This window comes from Pinus tabuliformis, chromosome 6 (genome assembly GCF_031772625.1).
Source record: "Pinus tabuliformis cultivar Carrire ecotype Pingquan chromosome 6, CPIR1, whole genome shotgun sequence".
Taxonomy (NCBI): domain Eukaryota; kingdom Viridiplantae; phylum Streptophyta; class Pinopsida; order Pinales; family Pinaceae; genus Pinus; species Pinus tabuliformis.
In genome coordinates this window covers 904,671,260-904,696,267 of record NC_142292.1, presented here as the reverse complement: position 1 = coordinate 904,696,267, position 25,008 = coordinate 904,671,260, and positions in this window count along the sequence as shown.

The window sequence follows — 25,008 nt, the reverse complement described above, 5'->3', positions numbered from 1 at the left end:
TGCTTCTCCATGATTTGGTACTTCAAGGGTGCATCTCTAAGGGCTCGGCTGAAAAATGCAATTGGCTTTTCATTTCCCTGATCATCTTTCTGCAAAAGGACAACAGCAATGGTGTGTTCAGATGAAAATGAAAAAATGATGAAATCCTTATCAAATTGAGGACTTGTGAGGATTGGGGCTTGGGTTAAGGCAGATTTTATGCCCTCAAAGGCTTGCTTGGCCTCTAAAGTCCATTTTACCTTGGAATCCTTCTTTAACATGTTATTTAGCATTCTTATCAGCTCGGCCAAGTTTGGGATAAATCTCCTTAGGAAATTGATCTTTCCTAGGAATGCTTGCAATTCTTTGATGTTTCTCGGATAAGGGATTTGCAAAATGGCTTGGATTCTTTCCAGATCTATTCTAATTCCATCTTTTGAAATGATATGGCCTAGCAATTTGCCTTCTTCTAGGCCGAAGAGAGATTTCTTAGGATTTAAGGAAATGCCATATTTCCTACAGGTTAGGAACACTTGCCTTAGGTGTTTAAGGTGCTCTTGATCAGATTTTGAGAAAGGAGTAAGGTCATCAAGGTAAACCACTAGGAAATCATGGATTTCCTTGGCAAATGCAATGTCCATGGCCCTTTGAAAGGTAGCACCTGCATTCTTTAGTCCAAAAGGCATTTTCACATATTTAAAGGTTCCCCACGGTGTTGTAAAGGCTGTCTTGTCTTGGTCATCCAGGTGAACAAGTATTTGATTAAAACCTAAAAAGCCATCTAGTAAAGAAATTCTTGAAGATCACACTACTCTTTGTAGAATGTGGTCCATTTTTGGCAGTGGGTAGTGATCTTTAAGGGAGACTTGGTTCAGATTTCTTAAGTCCACACATAGTCTAATCCCCCCTATTTTCTTTCTTGTGGGAACAAGATTGGATAACCATTCTGAAAATCTAATGGGTGCTATGATACCAGCCTCAAACATTGTTTTCACTTCTTTCTCAATCAAAGGGAGAAGCATAGGATTGATTCTCCTTAGTTTCTGTTTGAAGGGCTTTTGATTTGGCTTTAAGGGAATGGTATGTTGAATAACAGAGGTGTCATAGGACTTAAGGTCCTCATAACTCCAGGCAAATACATCTTGAAACTCTTTAAATAAATCAACATATTTTGGTTTTTGATCGGGAGGCAAAGACTTGGACAGTTTAATCATTTTGGGCTTCTCTGTTGTCCCGATATTACAGTCTTCCATAGCAGCGTTTAAGGGCTGCATCTTTGGCCTTTTGGGGACATCGTTTGAATCAAATATGTCTTCTAATGGAGTGAGGCCAGCAGGTAGAAAATTGTCTTTTAAATCAATCACTTCGGCCTCTGCTTCAGCTATTTCATCTAAATGCATTTGCTTCAGCTCTTGCATGTTTTTCTCATCAAAAATGGTTGGGTGCAGCATTTGATTTGCTACTTCAACTGTTATAGTTTTCTCATTTTGGCTCATTTGCTGTTGTGGGTCATCCATGGCATCTTCATCAATGTTTAAGCTTGAGAATTCTTGCTGTAAGGTAAGAAAATTGTTGATTTGAGCATCATCCTCAAACACTTGCCAATCTTTGATATTGTTAGGGACAGTAGGCCTGTGCTTTATCTCAGCAGTAAAGTGGTGATTGGGCTCAAAGGGCAGCTTGCAAGTGCTAGCAAAAGTAGCTAGACTATGAGCATGCATGTTATGGCTTCTAAAAATCTTAGCAAGCTTGGATTCGGTGAAGGAATTGAGTATTTTTGTGGTAGCAGACCTATAAGCTCTTAGCCTATTGTCATTAGTAACAAAGTTACCTTTCATCTGTTGAATGATCAAATCGGAGTCACCTAGAATAGACACTTTTGCAGCTCCTAGAGCTTTGAGCAGTTTAAGGCCTAAAAGGAGAGCCTCATACTCTGCCATGTTGTTGATGCATTTGAAGTTTAGTCTGTAAGCATGACCCTCTGCATGGCTGTTATGTGTATTGTGAATCCATATTCCTGCTCCTGCTCCTAACTTATTAACAGAACCATCAAACTCTAAATACCACGTGATTTCTTGCTTGTGGTTAGTATTAAGAGTTTCAGTCATTTTAGGATTGGGCGGACCTAGGTTTTGTGCTTCATGTGGTTCTTCTTGTATGCTGGTTGCACTAATTGTTTTAACAGTTTCACGGGTATGGGCAACCGACTCTTGATTGATGCATGTTTCTTGTTCTAAAGGCAAAGGCTTCTCATCAGTGGGAGGGTAGCTATCATCATTGAACAATATGAAGGAATCCATATCAGAATGGATTGAGTAAATGGGAAATTTTTGGGGTTTTTCCTCACTACTTACCACATACTTCATCAGTGTTTCTCTATACAGTCTCTTTGGTTGCCCAAAGACTGAAATAGTGGCATAGGAGAGGTCTAGTTGGAGAACTCCTTGGAGTTTTTCTCCCCAAGATCTTGATAAGAGCATGCCATACTTTGGTGGAATGTCAGCAACCACCACGTCCATTAGGATCGTTTTGTTGGGGAATTGAACTAAAGACACACAAAGGTCTTTGATTAAGCCTAAACACTTGACCTGACTAGAATCAAATGAGAATAAGTCTTTGTAGGGTCTAGTGACATCAAGGTTTAGCTTCTCCATTACAGCTTTGGGCATTAGATTGTGTGAAGCACCTGAATCAAACATAGCATTGTGCAACACTTTATCATGAATGTGCAAACTGACATAAAAGGGTAGAACAACTCCATGTCCTGATTTACCATTGACTTCAGGACCAAAAAGTAATTCAAGTTGATCATCTAAGACATTAACATCATCCCTGTTCTCTGGCATTTGTAGTGATCTTTTGATTTGTTGTCTATACACATCATGTTTGGCAAGCTCAGAGAGAGGAATAGATATCTTTAATTTACCAATTTCTGCTTCTAAATCAAAAGGTTTTTCTGACTGTGTTTTAGTATTGTGACTGGCAGATTTTCCCTTTTCAATTGTATCTTCAGTGATCTTCTCTTGGTTATCAGTGATTTCTTGAGATTGTTCTGTTTTGGGAAGGCTTTGAGGAGTGCTATTTACATTGTCTTTTGAGGGAAAGGATACAAAAGGTTGGTTTTTAGAGGGTTGCATGTTAGATACATCCTCTATGGTCACTTCTTTTAATTTTGGGTCTGTTTTATCAGCAGGTTCTGTGATAGCGGCCTTGTCTTTTACTTTCTTAGGCTGCTTGGCATCCTTTGGCTTGATGGGATCAGACACATCAATGGTTCTTGTTCTCAATTTGTATTGTTTATGGACTTCGTAGACAGCTGAATCATAGCCTTGTTTGAAGTCAAATGACTCTCCAGACTTGATCTGAAATTGCTTTATATCACGGTCATCTTGGTCTTCTTAGGTTAGAAATACTTGTTGTTCACTCTTCAAACCCATCAAGTTTATGTGAGTGTCCTCTATCTGCTCACTAGATGTGGATGCTTCAACATAGTTTTCATGAAAAGGAGGTCTTATATCATGGTCAGGACTTGCCCTTCCAACGTTTGGGTTCTGATTTTTTCTAAAGTTTGGATTTCTGATAGGATTGTTTTGCTGTCCTTCCCATGAGGCTTTTCTTTCAATAGTTCCCATTCTATTTTCAAAGCTGTCCATACCTTTGATGATTGTGTCCAATTTTTGCTCAAAGGCTGAAGGTTCATCTTTAAAAGTAGTTCTTCTCTCAGCTCTTGCTCTATTTCGCTTGGCAATCAGATTTGCCTCCACACTAACAGCTACATTCTGCATGTCTGCTAAGGTTTGAGGGGCTCTTTCCCTTAACTGATAAGCCATGTCTGAATCAAATCCATCAAGGAATTTGTATAAAGAAATATCAGGTGGAGGTCTAAGGTTTTGTGGAATAGCGTTGTAAACATTGTTAAACCTGGCACAATAGTCTGAGACAGCTTCTTGAGGGCCTCTTTTGATAGTGTCATACTCAGATAATATGTGCAGAGGGTCCTTCTCCTTCTCCCATCTGTTAAGAAATGTTTGGTAAAGGGCCTCTGGGTCAGCTATGGAATTTGCAGGAAGAGCTCTAAACCAGGGCCTTACATCTCCTGTTAAACTTTGGACAAAAATCTTCATTCTTACACTATCATCATCTATTTCATAACTCTCAAAATAGTCCTGCATTTTTTTGGTATGTTGCAGGGCTGTGCCAGGACCAGTAGCATCAAAATATGTGATTTTGGGTTGATAATCCTGAGGCATAGCCCCTGGATTTGCAGGTAACTGTAAAGGTGAATATCTGTTAGCCATATTTACAGGAATAAGTGGAACGACTGGAATAGCTGGAACAGCTGTAATAACAGAGGTGGTAGTGGTAGTATGCGTAGTGAATGGAGGTGTGGAAAAGGTGCTTGGAGAAGTGGATGACGAACAAGGGGAAGTAGGGGTTGAACAAAACAAAACTTTAACAGGAGTTGGAAAACAGCTTGGCTAAACTGTTTCAGGACTAGAATCAGCAAACTCTTCTTGTTTTTGTTTGCTAAGGTTTCTAGAGATTAAATTGGGATTTTCAAAAACAGCTAGTGGATTTGGGTCTGGATTTGACCTAGTATTATGAGCTTTCTTCTTTGGAGCCAGCTTCCGAATTTGTTTTTGGTATTTTCTGAGAAATTTCTGTTTTTTAGGAAGGAACTGATCAAAATTTTTTGGAACAGCTGTTTAAAGATTAAAACTAGAATGAAGATTGACTGAAGCAGCTTTTATTTAATCCTGTAAATGCAAAGCAAGAACAGTTTCAAAGGCTTCCTGGCTGACATTCAGGCTTCATATGTAGTTTTAAGGAATAGACAGCAATTAAAAAATTCGTTCTCCCCAGCGGAGTCGCCAATGATGTTATCACTCAGGTTGTCCCTTGGCTCCTTAAGGGATACGGCCGAGGTAACCACAAACCAATATTTGGGCTGCAGCTCCTAGCCTACCTGCAGTCAGAGAGGGCTCTCTCTTTAAAATTTAGCTTTGTTTTGGGTTGATTTTAGGCTAGTTATGGTGTACATGGGTTTTTGTTTTGATTTTGGTGGGAAGGATGATGTTTTCAAGCAAAGTTGGGATGCATAGAGTGAGAAGTTCAAACCATTGGGCATGGAGTCATGGATTAGGGCTTGTTGTTGCGTTTTCTTGGTCACAAGAGGAATACAGAGCAGGATAGCTACACATAGAACAATATCAAGCTGGAATAAAGATGGAATGAAGGTCAGAGATGAAAGGCAACTAAGAATCTTTCATTAGCTAACAGAGAGAGAAGGTGAATGAAATTTTGTCTAGGAGCAGTCAAGAATTCCTAAATAATAGTCATATGTGAAAGAAACAGGGTAAACATGATCATTTAAGTATGCATATTCATAACCATTTCTGAAGAAAACATATAGAAATAACAAGAACTGAGCATAGAGTGCAGTCAAGCAAAGCCTAAGCTATTCTTCTTTCTTGCTATTTAGATGGTAACTCAATGGTGGCGTAAACATATATGAACTGTAAACAGAGGTAAGGAAACACTTATTCAGCCACGTAGTAGCACAGGAATTCCACAGTCACTCTTTGGCCATTAAATAACACAACAGACAGTTCTTCATCCAAAGCATTCCAACAGTCTTTGATTATAGAGCTCTCAAAATATACAACGCAAGTATAGAATGAGGATTATCAACCAACCCACCGCAAATATGTTCTGTGGGGCGGTATATATACAAAAAATGAGTTACAAAATGTCTAGCTGATGAGTTAAGAACTCATAACTTCTTTACCAACTCTTGAGGAATAGTAGATGAAAGAGTAAATGATGCAGTAGATATTTAGGGTATTAGCTATCCGTTCTGTCAGAGAATTTAGACTTTTGGGATCAACTGAGTCGGCTGAGGCAGTGCTTTTAATTTGCGTTTTTTGGGCCTGATGCCCTGGTGCTTCGCTGAGTTACTTCTTTGTTATCCTACTTTTGGTATGCATCCTTGATCTTTTTATAAAATTGTCGTAGTCATATCTTGACTCCCTCTACCTGCTGTCTTTTCTTTAGTTCTCTGTTTCCAGCACTACCTCTTGCGAATTTTTGGGTTTTGCAGGTAGCCGAGCTTAGCGAAAACTGCCTCTGTTTCTCGTTTTAGGCATCCTTTGACGCGATTCTCGCCCTTTGCGCCTTTTCTGTGATAACGTTAGCATGATGTCATCGGCGGGTCCCGGGTACGATAGGGTGACGTGGCAATGACGTCAGCAGGGTGACGTGGCAGTACAGCAGGGTGACGTGGCAGATGCGATGGCAGCGACATGTAGCAGTGGGGGGGTTGACGCAGAGGTGACATGGGCGGCGACGTGGCGTTGATGTCAGGGGCGGAGAGACAGAAGGCGGTTTTTGGTTTTATTGGACCGCCTCCTGTTCGAGGGCGGTAAGTGTCAGAGGGGCTCTGATGCAATCAAAATAGGAAACCTGTCTTCTATACGGCGGAGAAACCGCTACGCCATCGGAAGCTAACTGTCGAATGTCTGGGTGGCTCCGAAATCACCGAGGGTCGTCGGATGGGGAGGGCCTGATCTGACGGTGGACGGAACTGTGAGTTGGCGGGATGTTAACATATGGGCTCGTTGCGACTGGGGGGCCCGCCCGAATATTAAATTAATATTGCGCGAGGGGGTTTTCGAACTTTGGTTAACGCAGAATTGTGGGTTTTTGTGCGAACATAGAAAAATAATTTAATGTCTAACAAAACCTTTAGACACCAAAAAAATGAAAGGGGAGGGAAAAAATGGGAAAAATACAAGGGTAGAGGGGTAGGTATAGGTTATTAACCTAACCAGAGGTCAAGTTAATTCCAGGGTTAGGACGCGGAGGGGTTCATAATAGTCCCAGATGGACTATTATTTCCCAAGACTGCATTATAAGGCTATAGTGCCATGGGATGGGAATATGTATTATTTTTGGAATTTTATATAATTTTTTGTATAATAGGGGATAAGGAAATGATCCAGGGAGCTAGATAATAGAGTTAGGAGTTAATATGAAAATGACAAGAAAGCGCTAAGTTTAGAGATCTTAGGCTACTTAAAAGGGAAAAATGACTTATAAAGTGAATAAGAGTACTCCTAAGCAAAGAAAACCTTTACTTAGGCCAATGATATGACAAATGATGAAACTTAAGAGATATCAAACAGATCTTGACCTCTTTGGGGAGGTTAATGAATGATTTGGGGAATAAGAAGAAGGGGGAGTTAGACATGCTTCGCTTGAGCTCCTCCAAATGAAAAATTGCCTCATAATTTGTGATCTGAATAGATATAACACTTGAAAACATGAAATGGATCACATAGCTTGATTCTGCAACCACAAAACTACTTACCCAGCCTACTTACCTAGCATTTTTTCTTCTTTCTGAATGGGTGCACTTAGACTTGCAGACCCTGATTATCTTCTTTTCTTTTGATTGCCCTCCTATCTAAATGTACCCTTATCTCTTCCAAGGGCCTAGATTAAGCAGTTGGGCTCCTTCATTTCTCTACCTAGCTACTCATCTGCCAAGCTTAAGCTGTTTGGACAGATATTCATTCTCTATCTTCTAAAACAAGCAATTTAAACCTAGGGAAGCCAAGATTAAGCTGTTTGGCTTTCCCTTAACTATAAAACTCTTCAAAAATGGTATGATTCTTCAAAATGGAACTTCTTGGAAATATGGAACCTTGCAACATGAAAAGATGACATATTTGGCATGTCAAACAGTCAATCATGAAATATGAAACCTATTGCAATAGGAGGCTAACACTTTCTTGGTATATCGGAAGCCCCTTAGCTCCTCTGCAACCTTGCCATAGATAAACCGTCGGCCGTCTTGCTGCTACAGGACACCGAGAACAGCACTCGGAGAGATTACTCGCTTGTACAATAGGGTAGTTGGGTTGTACGGCTAAGGGTATGGTTGATCCTCCTTAGTTAGAGCCCTGAAACATTGGGACGAGTACTACTGTCAGACCCTGATGTAGATTGCGATCTGTAGCACCTGACACTCCTCGAGACCATAGTTCCCTTTTCTATCTGGGGATCACGCATCATCTCTACCAGATCCGCTCACGCAAAGGGGTGCAGCAGTAGCAGACATCAATTCCGCAGTTCCGAGTTAGCAAACCAGCCATTCCGATCTATTAGATCCATCAAATCCATAGCAGAAATCTGTTCCGCTACTCAGAGCTATCCGATTTGCCATTTAGATCTCTCAGATCCACCTGATCTGAGTAGTTGTGTGGGGTTCCTATATCGGGGCATGATTTTCGCAGGACTTTTGGTAGCATTGACATTTTGAGGATTTGGCTACTGCAGTATTCCTAAGGAAGGAGTAAAACTCCGTTAGGAGTTTTCAAAAAAAAAAAAAAAACTTCCCGGGGCGCTTATTGGTGATCTAGCCCATCATAATCAAGACGACGAGCTGAGCACGGTGGTACCATTCAATTCTTAGTGAAAAAAAATTTTTTGGGCGGTCCCAATTTCCAAGAACATCAGGTCGGTGCATGGTAGAAACTAGAGCTCAAGCTATAGCCAATGAAAGGATGGACAAACTTGAATCCTTGCAATCCCTCCAAATTCAGCTTGACCGACTAACTAGCATGATCCCGAGCATAATCCCGAAGGGCAAGGAGGAAGCCCATGAGGAGGCGTATATTGGCAATGGACACAGTGAGGGTGAGTCTAACCACTCTCTTCACCTCGAGGGCCCCCACCAACAATCCCGTCCACAACCTCCCAAGTTGGATATGCATAAATTTGATGGTTCTCACCCGGCAGCATGGATAGCACAAATGGAGCAGTATTTCAATCTGAATAACATCTTAGATAATGAGACTCAGCTTATGGTGGGGAGCATGTACTTGGACAATGAAAGGTGGCAATGGTAGGAATGGCATCAACGTTGCAATGGACCTTTTATGACTTGGACCTCCTTCAAAAAATCTCTTACAGAACACTTTGACCAGGAATCTTCTTTTTTGGGTCGTCTTACTAAGCTCCGACAGACTGGCACAATGGATGAATATATTACAGCCTTTGAAGCCTTAGCCTTCCGCACTAGGGGTCTCTCAGATGTGTTCTACACGAAATGTTTTATCAGCGGTCTTAAAGAAGCCATAAAAGCCCACGTCTTACTGCACCACCCTCCCACATGGACGGAGGCTTGTAAGGTAGCTCGTAACATGGAACGTGCGTTAGCAGCCCAGTACAGTCGCCCAAATTTCACCGCTAAGGGTCGCCCCCCACAGGCTCACAACACGACTCAAACACTTAAGGTTCAAAAGGTGTCACCTGCAGAAATGGCCGAAAGAAGAAAGCAAGGATTATGTTACTATTGTGATGAAAAATACTCCCCAGGTCATAAATGCAAGGAGCCCAAATTTTTTCAAATTGATGCCACTGATTACAGCTCATCAGAGGAAGATCCACCACTGGAGGAACATGAGGCGGTAGAAGAGGACAACCAGAAGGACAATGTCCCTGACGAACCAGTTATTTTGCTGCATGCTTTGGCAGGGATTTCTTCACCTCAAACTCTCAAAATCAGAGGTTTTATTAAACATCGCCCAGTAGTAGTCTTGATTGATAGTGGAAGTACACATAATTTCATCCATCAAAAAGTCGTGAAAGTAGTGCATTGTTTTGTACGAGCAGTTTCTAACTTCCAAGTCCAAATTACAGATGGGGGCACAATGAAATGTGAAGGCCGCTGTGAAAATGTCAAACTTCAAATGGGGGATTATCAGTTTAAGACCCACATGTTTGCCATACACATGGGAGGGTGCGACATTGTCCTCGGTGCTGAATGGCTTCGCACCCTTGGGCCAATCACAATGGATTTCCAAGAGTTATATATGAGTTTTAAGCAGAAAAACTCCACACATACCCTCCGTGGACTCCAGGCGGGAGCTCCCTCTATCATTAGCTCACATAGGATGGAAAAATTGCTAAAAAAGGGCCATCATGGAGTTATAGCTCAATTTAATGCCATCCAGGCAGTCGAAACCAAGTCTCTGCCGATTCATCCTCAGATGCAACAGATTTTAAATAACCATCTGTCGGTCTTTGACAAGCCTCATGAGCTTCCACACTCGAGAGGGGAACATGATCATAGCATCACCTTGGTTCCAGGGGCCCAACCCCCAAATGTGCGCCCATACAGATATCCATTCACCCAAAAGAATGAAATAGAAAAAATAATCAAGGAACTTTTGGAAGCAGGTGTCATTCGTCCCAGCATTAGTCCTTATTCATCATCGGTGGTCATGGTGCTCAAGAAAGATGGGGAGTGGCGGAAGTGTCCAGACTTTAGGGCCCTCAATAAGTTGACAGTCAAAGATAAATTTCCCATCCCAGTGGTTGATGATTTGCTGGATGAACTCAATGGGGCTCAATTCTTCACTAAGCTGGATCTTCTCTCAGGCTACCACCAAATTCAGATGAAGGAAGTCGACATTCCAAAGACTGCTTTCCGAACTCATGAAGGCCATTATGAGTTCCTGGTCATGCCATTCGGTCTTTGTAATGCCCCATCTACTTTTCAGAGCCTTATGAACCACCTTCTCAAACCATATCTCAAGAAATTTGTCCTTGTCTTCTTCGATGACATCCTCATCTATAGTTGCACTTGGGCCGCACATCTTTAGCATGTAGATCTACTCTTGCAACTACTCCACAAGCATAAATTATTTGTCAAGATGTCCAAGTGTTCGTTTGGCATGGAAGAAGTTGAGTATTTGAGCCACATTGTGGGGCGTGAAGGTGTCAAGGTGGACCCCAAAAAGATCCAGGCAATGTAGGATTGGCCTCAACCTAAGACCTTGAAGAGCTTGAGAGGATTTTTGGGTCTCACAGGCTATTATCGCAAATTGGTCCGCAATTATGGTCGCATAGCGAAGCCCCTCACTCAAATCCTGAAAAAAAATTCATTCTTCTGGAATGAGGACGCACAACAGGCATTTACAGCTCTCAAAAATGCCATGTGTTCCACTCCAGTCTTAGCACTACCTGACTTCACCAAATCTTTTGTCATTGAATGTGATGCTTCGGGTACGGTTATTGGGGTGGTCTTAATGCAGGAAGGGTAACCTTTTGCCTTCACAAGCCAACAACTAAGTGGGAAGAATCTGGGCCAATCTACCTATAAGAAGGAAATGATGGCCATTTTACATGCAGTAGAGACCTGGCGACCTTACTTATTGGGGCGACGTTTCCAAATCCACATAGACCATCACAATCTTAAATATTTTTTGGAGCAACGCCTATCCTCCCCACAACAAAATAAATGGCTCGCCAAAATGCTAGGATATGATTATGAGATCATTTAGAAGAAAGGGCAAGAAAATAGTGTAGCAGATGCATTATCTCGCCAATTTGAGGAGGGAAGTACCCTGCTAGCAATTTCCCTTCCCATTCCAGAATGGATTGAAGAAGCTCGCAGGGAATGGTTTTCACATCCCAGGCTCTCCCAACTCATTTCTCAATTGCAGGCGGATCCAAATTCCACCAAGGGCTACTCGTGGCAGGATGAGATTCTTCGCTACAGGGACAGAGTCGTAATATCACCAACATTCACCCTCAAAAGTCGCATTTTGGCAGAATTTCACTCATCCCCCATTGCAGGACATTCAGGCTTTCAGAAGACGTATGCTCGCACCAGAAGATCATTTTTTTGGACAGGCATGAAAAAGGACATCCTCACTTTTGTAGCAGAATGCGATGTCTGTCAACGCCACAAAGGGGAGACTATCAAAGCACCAGACACATTACAACCGTTGCCCATCCCAGCAGCAATATGGACGGAGGTTTCTATGGATTTCATTACAGGTCTTCCAAAGTCAGGAAACAAGTCAATCATCATGGTGGTTGTGGACAGACTTTCGAAGTATGCTCATTTCTGCACCCTACCCCACCCGTTTACACCGACTTTGGTCGCTCAATCTTTCATGGATCAGATCTTTAGATTGCATGGCATGCCCACTTCTATTGTGTCCAATCGCGACCCGATCTTCACCAGTAATTTTTGGCAGGAACTCTTCAGGCTACAAGGCACCCAACTAAAACTCAGTACTTCTTATCATCCACAAACGGATGGTCAAACGGAAGCCGTCAACAAATGTCTGGAAACCTACCTTAGGTGTTTCACTTCAGAAAAGCAACATCTTTGGGTACAATGGTTACCTCTAGCTGAATGGTGGTATAACACCAACTATCATGCCACCACCAAAATGACTCCCTATGAAGCAGTATATGGTCAACTCCCTCCTTCCCCTACTTCTTATATCAAGGGGGGCTCAAAGGTACAAGCAGTGGATCAACTCCTACAAAACCGCGCAACCATGCTCGCCCATCTTAGAGAGAATCTTCATCAAGCTCAAAACCGCATGAAGCAACAGGTAGACCAGCATCGCTCAGAGCGCCAATTTCAAGAAGGGGATCAGGTCTTTTTGAGGCTGCAACCATATAAGCAAACATCACTCAAAGACAAGGGTTGTCAGAAACTATCTCCAAAATTCTATGGACCATATCAAGTACTTCAGCGCATTGGAGAAGTAGCCTACAAGCTGGCTTTGCCGCCTACTGCAAAAATCCATCCAGTTTTCCATGTCTCATGCCTCAAGAAAGTGATTGGGAACAATTGCAGAATTCAAACCAGTCTACCTGAATTGGACGAGGAAGGGTCAATCTGGCTCCAACCTGAACAGGTCCTAGACACATGAGAAAGGCATCTGCGTGGCCGCATGATTAGGGAAGTTCTCATCAAGTGGAAAGACACCTCTCCGGAAGATGCAACTTGGGAACCAGCCACTATTCTTCAGCAGTTTCCGCAGCTTCAGCCTTGAGGACAAGGCTATTCTTAAGGGGGAGGGCATGTTAGGGTCCCACCCTAACCCCCTTATTTATGTAGTGGGATCGAGTCATAGTAAAGAGTCAATAAAGCCCATATTAATAATTGTAAGTGGTTAACCCGCAATTAATGACGAGACCACAGTTAGTTGCAAATGGGCCATGGTATTAGATAGATGGTATTAATAAAACCCATGGCATTGATCCATGGTATTGCATGTATGAGTCATATATAAAGGATAGAGACTCCCTGCGAGGAGCATCGTGTCTTATTTTTGCATCAAGCTCTGCTCTATTAGAGGTTGCCCCCTCGAAGAGGCTAGTGAACATTGCTTTCTGAATAATAAAATATCTGCTGTTGTCTCTCACTATTCTATGTTCTAGGTATCTTTCTTCGCATATTCTGTATTTGGGTATCTTTTGCAGGTTAAGAGCATAACACTGACACTTGATGATGTGGTGGCATCTCTATTATTATAAGATATGAGGTGAGGGAACATGGAATGATTAACAAAATATGCCTTTTCATTTAAAGGTAAAACGATGGACAAAGGTAGAGGAAACTTATCCAAAGGAATATCTAAGTTTCTTGCTAAGTCAAAAAGAATATGCTGGAAATGTGATAAAGAACAACATTATAAAAGAGATTACAAGGTTAAGATTGTTGAATAGAGAAAAGGATCTGATGAAAATTCAATTGAAGGGAAAACTTCTTCATATGAAGGAGGAGATGTGTATTTAGCTTCGACATGTACATATTCATATCACAAGGCATGTATGATAGACTTAGGAGCATCCTATCATAAGACACCTCACAAGGAGTGGTTCCCTGAGTATGAAGAATATGATGGAGGGGATGTCTACCTAGGAGATGACTCAATAACCGAGATATCTATTCAAGGTTGAGTTTGATAGTGCTGAAGTATGGTCAGAGTAGAACATTTCCAATGGTACTAAACATTCTAAGTTTAGCTACAAACCTAACATATATCAATTTAATGGGTGATGCAAGTGTGCATACTATATTTGAGAATGAATCTCGCAAAATTGTTCATGGAGTTATGGTGTTGATGAAAGGTGTTTAGATTGGTACATTGTATAATTTTTTTGGGGCATAGTGGCCTAAGTGGATGAATTAGTGCAATCATTTCTAAAATCAATGGGTCAACCTCTTATCTAATAGACAAAACCATGTTGTTCATGAAAGAATGAGACACTTTAGAGATAAAGGACTTCAAGCTATGCAAAGCAAAGGTATGGTTGAAGGATTTCCTAGTAATTATATTGAATTCAATGTCTATGAACATTATGTTTATGGGAAACAAAATCATGTTATATTCCCATCTAGTACTACAAGGGAAAATAAAATGTTATAGCTAATTCATAGGAATGTGTTTTGGCCAATACTAGTGTAGTTGTTAAGTGACTCCATATATTATATAGCCTTTAATGATTATTTCCCTAGGATGATATTTTTATATATTGAAGAAGAAACAAAGGTTAAAAGAAAAAAATTAAGAGTTCAAATATCTTATGGATAACTAGAAAGTTAGGAAGATAACGATGTAAGGAACTAATAATAGAGGTGAATTACGTGGTGTAGAGTTTGAGAATTTCATAAAATAGCATGGGATAGTATGCCATAAAACTACTACATACACCCCTTAACAAAATGGAGTTGTAGAATGGATGAATAGGATGTTAATGGACAAGGTAAGGAGTATGATCAACCATGTAGGATTGGCATAGGAGTTTTGGGTGGAGGCATTCAATACTGCATGTTACTTGGTGAATAGGTATCCATCATCTATGTTGGCCAACAAAACTCCATATGAAGTATGGTTTGGTAAAAATCCATCACTCACACATCTTAGATTCTTTACTTTTGAGGATTTTCTTCATATCCAAAAGGAGAACAAGAAACAAAGGTTTAAAAAAAAAAATTAAGAGTTCAAATCTCTTATGGAGAACTAGAAAGTTAGGAAGATAATGATGTAAGGAACTAATAATAGAGGTGAATTACGTGGTGCAAAGTTTGAGAATTTCATAAAATAGCATGGGATAGTATGCCATAAAACTACTACATACACCCCTTAACAAAATGGAGTTGTAGAATGGATGAATAGGATGTTAATGGACAAGGTAAGGAGTATGATCAACCATGCAGGATTGGCATAGGAGTTTTGGGTGGAGGCATTCAGTACTGCATGTTACTTGGTGAATAGGTATCCATCATCTATGTTGGCCAAAAAAATTCCATATGAAGTATGGTTTGGTAAAAATCCATCACTCACACATCTTAGATTCTTTACTTTTGAGGATTTTCTTCATATCCAAAAGGAGAAGAGAGCAAAGTTGGATAACAATGAAATCAAATGTATTTCCATTAGATACTAGGATGGAATGAAAGGATATGAGATAAGGGATAAAGTGACAAGGAATATATTTTATAGTCAATATATGATATTCAGTGAAATTAGGTGTAATTCCAGGGCTGAAGAGACTCAAAAAAAGGATAAAGTAAAAAAAACGTTTTTGTTAAAATTAAACTTGGAAGAAAGTGACTCAGATGAGTCAAAGGATTTGGATGAAGAGGTGGAATGACAAAATATGGTTCTAAGGAGGTTTATCCAAGTAAGGAAAGAAACTATAGTGTTTTCCCCACCCAAATTCTAATCTACTTTTGTATTATCTACCATCAATGGTGAACCTAGATCAGCAAGGGAGGTAATTGACTCAATAAAGGGTAAACTATGGTCAAAATACATGAAGGAAGAAATGGATACTTTGCAAAAGAATGAGACATGGAGCCTAGTCAAATCACCTAATGGAAGTAATCATGTTTGTCTCAAGTGAGTGTTTAAGAAAAAAATTGAATGCAATAGGTCAGGTTAAGAAGTACAAGCCTCGATTTGTGGTGAAATGTTATTCTCAAGTTAAGTGAGTCTTGATCTAGAAATAGAGAAAATGGATGTAAAGAAAACATTTATGCATGGTAATTTAGAAGAGAAAATCCACATGAACCAGATTAAATCATTTGTAATAAAGGACAAGGACAAGTTGGTTTACATGTTGAGGAAGTCCCTTTATGGTCTAAAGTAGTCACCCAAAACATGATACCAGAAGTTCGACATGTACATCAATGGATTTGGATTTGTGAGAAGACAAGCTAATAATTGTGTATCTCTTGAGTTACAAGGTGAGTGTTTCATATATGCAATGTTATATAGCAATGACATGTTGTTGGCCAGAAACAACATGAGTGTAATCAAATAGGTGAAGATGTAGATATCCTTGAAATTCAACATGAAGGATCTCAGTGCTACGCATTTCATTCTTGGAATGGAGATCAAAAGAGACAACAAAGTTAGGAAACTTTGGATAAATAAGAAGAAGTAAGTTGAAACAATTCTAAAGAATTTAAACATGTAGGATTGTAAATTGGTGAAAGTATCAATTCCTATTGGGACAAGACTAACTATTGAACAGTGTTCCATGTTCCATATGCAAGTGTTGTGGGAGGTTAATGTATGAAATGGTCTACAATAAAATTGATATTGCTCGTGTAATGGGAGTATTGAGAAAATATATGACAACACCAAAAAAATATCATCAGTCTGCTATCAAAAGAGGATTTATTTCTTTGCATGACACAAGTGATCATGCAACACGATACCATGAAGGACGTGAGTACGATAGTGATCTTTCAATGTTTATTAGGCTAGTGATCTGGACAGAAGAAAGTCGACTAGGGGGTATGTGTTCAAATTGTTTGGTGAACCTATTAGCTAGATGAGTATGCAACAACAATCATGGAACTATTGAAAATGGAGGCTAAATACATGGCAACAAATCATGCAACAAAGAAATATCGTTTCAACAACTATGTTCAGAGATTAGGTTTGCTAAACAAAAAATAAGGCTAGGTTGTGATAGTTAGAGTGTTATATTCTTGGAAAATAACTTGAGAATTACCATTCAAGGACAAATAATATTGATGTACAATAAGATTTCATTAGACACATGGTGGAAAGAAAGAAGGTGTTGCTGGTAAAAGGAGTCACAATGAAGAATGGTGCAGACTCTCTAACAAAGTTGATGAGTGTTAGTAAATTCTCTTAGTGTATAAAGGAGTTGGGCTTAGGGGGATTGGTTCATTAAAATCATGGTATTAATATTTCATGTAAAGAATATGATGAGTGGGAGAATTTTTATTTATTATACATTTTGTATGTAATCAAACAATTGGAGTTTACTTAGTCTATGGTTAGGTTAGGTAGGATGACTAGGAATGTACCTCAACAAGTTTGGTCAATAATAGATCACTTGGGGAAATTAAGTTGGAAATCAAGATGATAGGTCAACAGTTAAGTTGAAAGATAAATTACCTTAGTTAAAGTCTACGGTTAATTGAGAAACTAACAAAGGTTGATAGTCAACTAGAGTAGTCGAAGGGATTGTAGTTGGGTGCAGGAATAGAATGGTCTTAGCCTGGTGGTCGAAAGGGATTGATTGTAGTTAGGAAATGGTCATGAAGCCTAATATTCATGGTATATTAGCCAATGATCTTCAACCACCTATACTGATTTGAGATGCTTCAAAATAGGTTTTCCTGTGCCTATAAATAGATAATGATGTACGACCTATGAGAGATGTTGAGATGATAAAAGCTGATGTTGTAAGATGAAGGCATTAGTCTTAGGTGTGGAGTAAGAAGTCAATCATTATAGAGTGGCTATAATATTTAGTCAACAATATAAGAGTGGTGAAGCTCAAGCGTTATTTGGTTTTCTTGGTTAAGGGTTTTCAGGATAAAATATTTGTTTTATGTGTAACTATTTATGGTGTGCCATTGTTTATTTTATAATATTTAAGTTCTCTCATGATCTTCAAAGGTTTATGTTAGTTGAGATTCTAGTTTGGTCTAGATGTCTAATTTCCCATGTATTTGGAAATTTTGTATCTAGATTGTAAAGCAGTTGTGTTAATCCCAATAAGGAAGTGTCCCAAAAAAAAATGAGTTGTTTTATTCATCCATTTTTTGGCATTTTTCAACTCACATTTTTTGCTTTTAGTAGTTTTGTGGCACATTGTAGTTTATCCTATGCTTTTGTAATTATGGTTATATATATATATATATATATATATATATATATATATATATATATATATATATATATATATATATATATATATATATATATATATATATATATATATATATATAATAATTGTAATTGTAATACTATAAAGAAGAATATATTGAAAAATCTTTCTTGTTTCCCAGTTTGGGTTTCTAGGGTAAAATATTTGTATTAATGAGTGAGTGTGTGTGTGAGAGAGAGCGCACGCATGTCATTGCATATTTTCTATGTTATTAAGAATATAATTGCAACAATTAATTATGTAGGGTTAAAACCTACAATCTTTATATTTATCCCCTCTTCATGATTCCAGGGGAATGTTTCTTTCTCATTAGACTCTAGACCTTAACCCTAACATGGAAATTTATTCTATCACAATTTGTATTACACTACTACATCTATCCATTATTGTGGCACATTGTAGTTTTTCCATGCTTTTGTAATTATGGATATATATATATAATTGTAATACTATAAAGAAGAATATATTGAAAAATCTTTCTAGTTTCCCAGTTTGAGTTTCTAGGGTAAAATATTTGTATTAATGAGTGTGTGTGTGTGTGATGTGAGTGTGCACGTGTCATTGCATATTTTCTCTGTTAAAAGAATATAATTGCAACAATTAATTATATAGGGTTAAAATCTACAATCTTTAAATTTATCCCCTCTTTATAACTCCAGGGGAATGTTTCTTTCTCACTAGACTCTAGACCTTAACCCTAACATGGAAATTTATTCTATCATAATTTGTATTACACTACTACCTCTATCCATTATTTTATATGATGATGGTATTTTCAATGCCTTTGGAGACAAGTTGGGTTTTTATATTACTCATGAAAAGCCTAAGGGTATCATTTTCACATGTGGTATGGTATATTTTGTGTGGAAATGGATTTTCAAAGGGAGTACCGATGATGATTCAGTTCAACTTGGAGGGATGGAACCATATTTATATCCTTGATTATGAGTAGGTTTCTTCCAAATGAAACACTTTCCATGAGCATGTGCACTTTGCTAAAATTTGTCTTAATGCTCAAGCAACTCAACCATTTTCTAATCTAACTCCAATTTCTTAGAACAATGATGAGAAAGGATAATTCAAACAAGCTTCAAGAAATAAAAAGAAACAACAATATAGGAGATCTCAAATTGACATGAGGCCTAAGTCACACTCTCTTACCCCCCATATAACAAATTTGGAGCATTGTAATCCCCATATGAAGAAGATGAGAATTTGGTAAAGAAAGATTCTCAAGGATCCCATCCATTCCTCCAATCTAACTTGTTATCTTTAGATCAAGTGAAATTAAATAATATCACTTCTCATAATAAGGATGACATCCCATCTGGGGGAATTTGGAATATTCACAGGAAAAGAACCTAATTTTAGAAAAGGAGGATTCAAAAGATGAAAATGAGAAAAAGGGGAGGGAAATTAGCCCTCTACTTCTCCTTATTTTGCAATGTTTAAAAAAAATCCCCATTCCTCACCTCCATGAACAAGAGGTATGATATATCTCATAGAGAGATCTACAAAATATGGCTTTTGGCATTCACTTGAATCCCTTGGATTTAGTGGGGGGTCACTTCCACTCATATCTTAGTCATGTTTTATTTTTGCATTATCTTGTGTAAAAAATTGTAAAAATATTTTATTGTACTCATGAAGCAGTAAGATCAATTTATAAAAGGTGTAGTGATGAATCTCTCCCTTTTATCATTTTAGAGGAGGATTGCTTTTTCTATATTGATGTCCTTTTCATTTTAGAATCTCTAAAGCAAACATTCCTTATATCATTCTTTCCAATATACCTCAACTCCATGCTCTAGCCATAGATTTTTTATTAATATAAATTCTCCCATTATTATTATATTGAAAAAAATACATTTAATTTAAAGTGTTTATATTTTAGAAAAACTTATATATAGATATACATTGATATACTACTAAAAATTGTTGGTCAATTTACTAAAACCCTTGATATATAAAAAATATATCGTAATGTCTTGGTTAATATTCTCATTAGTTAATAAAAGAAGGATGATAGTGTAATCTCAAAAAATGTATAGCATATAATTTTTCAAAACAATAAATTAAGGTCATAAGGGTTGGAGAAAGGGGTAAGTCCAATTTTTCCTTTTGCTTAGTAATAGATTAGTTGTAAAATTTAATTTTTTTATAATTTTTTTATATTTTTTAAAGTTATGTATGTTTATGTTATAGATTTTGATTTTGTTGCTTAATTTTATGAATTTTATTTTTAGAATTTAAGGAATTAATTTATTTATTTGTTATTGATGTTGTTTTATATTGAACTAGTTTTATCTTATAAAGTATTGATTTGAACAAATTATATTAAAGACTTGTATTAGTATATGCTAACAAGTTTAATACGGATGTCATTCATGAATATGACGAACCATCGTTTAGGTTTGCCTATATGATTTTTTTTGGAAAAAAGGAACTATCTCTTGTTGTATATTTAGCTAGTTTCATGTAAATCCTCCTTAATGAAATACACTAGTATATGCTAACAAATTCAATAGGGATGTCATTCATGAACATGGGGAATCATCCTTTAGGCTTTTGTATATGATATTCCTTAGAAAAAAAGCATTATCATTTATTGGGAACTTAAATAGTTTCATGTTATCAAGTGCTCATTTAAATCCTTCTTAATGAGGTGCACTAGTATATTAACAAGTTTGATAGATATGTCATTCATGAACACGGAGAATCATCCTTTAGGTTAGCTTATATGATCTTCCTTGGAAAAAGGTAGTATCTTTCTAAATAATTTGTAGTTAAATATAAATTATATAGATTTAATTATAAACTTTGATTTATCAAGTTGTTTTTATATCATATAGATCTCTTTGATTCTTAGTGGTCAACAAATTATGGAGAACATGATGTTACTGCAAATGTTATAAACAATGGATTAATTTGTATGTATGCTAAGAATTCCTAGAGAAAGTAATATCCATCCTCTATTTTATTCATCTCATATATGTTGCAAATCCTTCTATGCCAAGGTACTTTAGTCCTAACTAATTATCATGTTACATTATGAATTTCATGAGAGTTGTTTTACCATATTTATTTTTTCTTGAGATGGCAAAAACAGAGAGATAAGTTTGATCTTATGACTAGGGATTAATGAGTTCCTTGTAGCATTTAAACTTTTTTATTCTCATTATTTGCGTCATTCCACTTATTTTCTTTAGAATGAGTTATGATATATCTTATAATAGTATTGATATCTTAAATATGATAACCTTCTTTACCATCCTTCAATGATATAATCATGAAACTACATAAATAGTCCACCCTCTTTTATCTTAAGTGATATTCTTAATATTTGAAGCAATAGCATTAACTCTCTCATTCTTCATATTAATAGAGTTAATCTTATATATTAAGCACCTTATCATATCCATACTCTTAATTTGTGGTGGAAAGTTATTCTTCTATAAGAAAAATAGATAATAATGCTTTTACACTTAAAGTTATTATTATAAAATATTTTTGAATTTGCTTCAATTTTATTTTTTTCCAACTTTCTCTATAAACAATACATTCTCAAATCTTATAGTGATAATGAATCTTAGGGTAAAGGATAGAAAAAAAAACTTTATTTTTTTTCCCAAAATCATAACTTTACAAGTTTACAATTATTTTCAAAATCATAATAACAATTTATCCTTCATTAAATAATTTTCAACATTATAGGTCTAATTTAACTTATAAAGAAAATAAATTATAAAATACTTATAAAATTTGATTTTTTTTTTTTTAATTTAACATAAATTTAATATAATTTATTTTCTTAAATTTAATGGTAAAATATATATTATTTTATCTCTAAAAATTAAAATAAAATTACTAAAGTTAAAACCAAATTATAAAAATAAAATTATTTTATTTTATAATTCTAAATTATTAAGAAAAAAATCTTAATTAAATTAATAATATAAAAAATAATAATAATTACAAATATTAAATTATTTTTTTATAATTTATTAATACAATAAATTCCCACTTTTATTTAAAATATGAATAAATAACTCACATGTACACATCAATAGACCATAATAAACTGGCTCATCTTTTAAGCCTAAAGAACACTCAAAACATTTTTTTTTTTTAAATATATCAAAAGAGATTTATATTTTAGCAAATAAGATAATATACTTTATTATATTAAAAAACCACAAATATTAATAATCAAATTATAATGTGTATATATGATTGCGTGCTCCATTGAAACATATGACACCTTAAACTCTATATTCATTTTAAGGTGACGCGCGAAATATTTTACCATCAAAGTATTTTTAATGTAAATTTGACCAACCAAAAAAAACGTGACATAAGTTACATGAAATAATGATGAAAAATATTGTAATTTTAATAATAGTGTAGAGAAAGAAAGCAAGAAGCACTTACTTTCAATTTAATAAGAATTGTCTAAGTGTTACATCATCTTTTTTTCAGAGAAAAAAATCGACATAGATTTATATTAAAAAAATATAAAAGTCTTCATATTAAGAAAATATAAAAGTCTTCAAATGTTACATCATCTTTAGATATGTAGAACATGATATTTTTAATAATAAAGAAAATACGAAGACTAAAACTAAAATACCGTGCAAAAAAGTAAGGAATTTTAATTTTATAGTTGTTTATAATGAAAATAAAAGTAAGTCAAATCTGGAATCTTGTAAAATATAGTTCATATCTTAAGTTTCATTTTCATACATTAAATAATACTGAAATTGAAATATTGAAATCCTTAAAAACAGTTTAAACATTTATATTAAGATGGATGGTTAGTTAAATTTTATTATAGTATAATTAGCATAATTATATTAATGAATGTGGTTGATATAAAATTTTCCATCATTTATATGTTAACAAATTTATGAAAATAAAACGATACCCATATACTAATCACATTTATACTAATATTAATATTAATGATAATATAATAACATTATTATATGAATTATTACAATAATAATATTGTTATATAAAATCATTACATTAATATTATTAATAAGATATTAATATGTCTATTTTGTTAATGTAACATCATTATTAATAATATTAGTATTACTTATACCAATATCACATTTTTAATAATATTATTAATATTATAATTTAAGATGAAGATATCTTTCGGATCAATCACATTAGTGAGATTTAGTCGACATTTAGAACCATCTAATGTGGTTCATGCTGAGGATAAAAGATGGTTTGAAAGGTCGGCCAAATCTCACTAATGTAATTAATCTAAAAGAAATCTTCATCATCAATATAAATCACAAAAGTCTAAGATCTAACATTATAATTTAAATTAATATTATAATTTAAAAATATTTAATAAGTAAAATATTAATTATTTGTTAATAAAATAATAATTTAAAATTAATGCTAAAGTAATAATTGAATATAAACATTTTATTAATGTTATATATATCTTAATATTATACTATTGTGTCTTAATATTATATTAATAATATATTAAATATTGCTAATTATTAAATATTAACAAACAAATTATAAAAACTTAATACTATAAAAACCAATATTTTAAATCCAATATTATCAACTTATATTTTAAACATAATCTTATTAAAACGTAGCCTTTTAAATTCCATATATATATATATATATATATATATATATATATATATATCTTAATATTATATTAAATATTGCTAATTATTAAATATTAATACACTAATTACCCTGATCGGTGAGTGTGCCGGAGGTTGGCAGGGACGATAGATAGTTATGAAGAGTAAAGGCAAGGTACCACCCACTGCCCCCCATACGCTCAAGGCAATGCATGCGGTGGCCCTGCGCATGAGTACATGCAAGGGTGGTGGGAAAGGTGGCAGGCATGACAAGGACAAGGAGGGAGGTGTAGCAGTTAAAGCAAGATAGGTGAGAGGGAATTGTATTATGGTTTGCGGATTTTGGAGCTGGAGCATCAGAGCAGGAAGGCATTGACATCATCGACAACATCCGAGGAGCGAGAACGGGTATGTATCCTAGCCTTGCACCTCCCTTGCAATGGCGACATTGTTTGATTTTTTCTAGAGGGAATGGGAGAAACCTAGAAAGGGGAATTGGGGGAAATGTTGGGGAAAGTGTCGTAGGCATTGCGTGGCTGTAGTATGGCTCTACATTCTAGCTATCAGGCATCCAGGCACTAATCTGGCCAGTGGTCATGAGACCCCTTCTGAGGGTAACATTGAGACCCCGAGCTTTACTGGGGGGGAACGGGAGAGGTCGGGTATTGGGGATGGGTAGATAATAACCTGATAATAGAGGCTCAAGATAAACAATCAAATCTATGGGCTATTGGGAGGAGCAGTGGAGGCAACCCCGGCAAGACATGGGGAATGGGGAGTAGGAGACGTGCAGAGAAACCTATTAGGATCCTTGGGGGGATGGATGGGTATAATAATAGTAGAGGAGTGGTGCAGGCTAGCTGGGTAGAGGGGAATGGGAAGACATACCAGAGCACAAGGATACTAGCATGGCCAAGGAAGGGGACCGCTAACCATACAGAGTATGAGTGGTACCGGGGAGGGAGAAGAGAGAAGCCCGACAGGATAAGGAGACTGGCCTCATCTTACGACTGGGCTGTCACCCAACTTGCGCCCTGTTCCGAGCATAATTGGGTCAAGATAAGGAATAGGGAGAATGCTGAAAATAAGAACCAAAGGCAGAGGTTAACACCTCGTTTATGTGAACAAGTTTCGAACAGAGTGGAGATGGTTCATCCAACGAGAGGAAGGGGTCGTGGAAGACAAGGGAGGGAGCCTACAAAAGCCAAATATCTAAGCACATCGGAACCACGAAGAGGAAGGAAGTCAGTCGAACATCTCATTAGTGAAGCCGCCACGGCATACCGAGAGGGAACAGATGTAGCCATAATCTGTTGGAAGAATCTGAGGAAGAAATTAAGCAAAACAATAAGACAGAGGAGGAGATAGA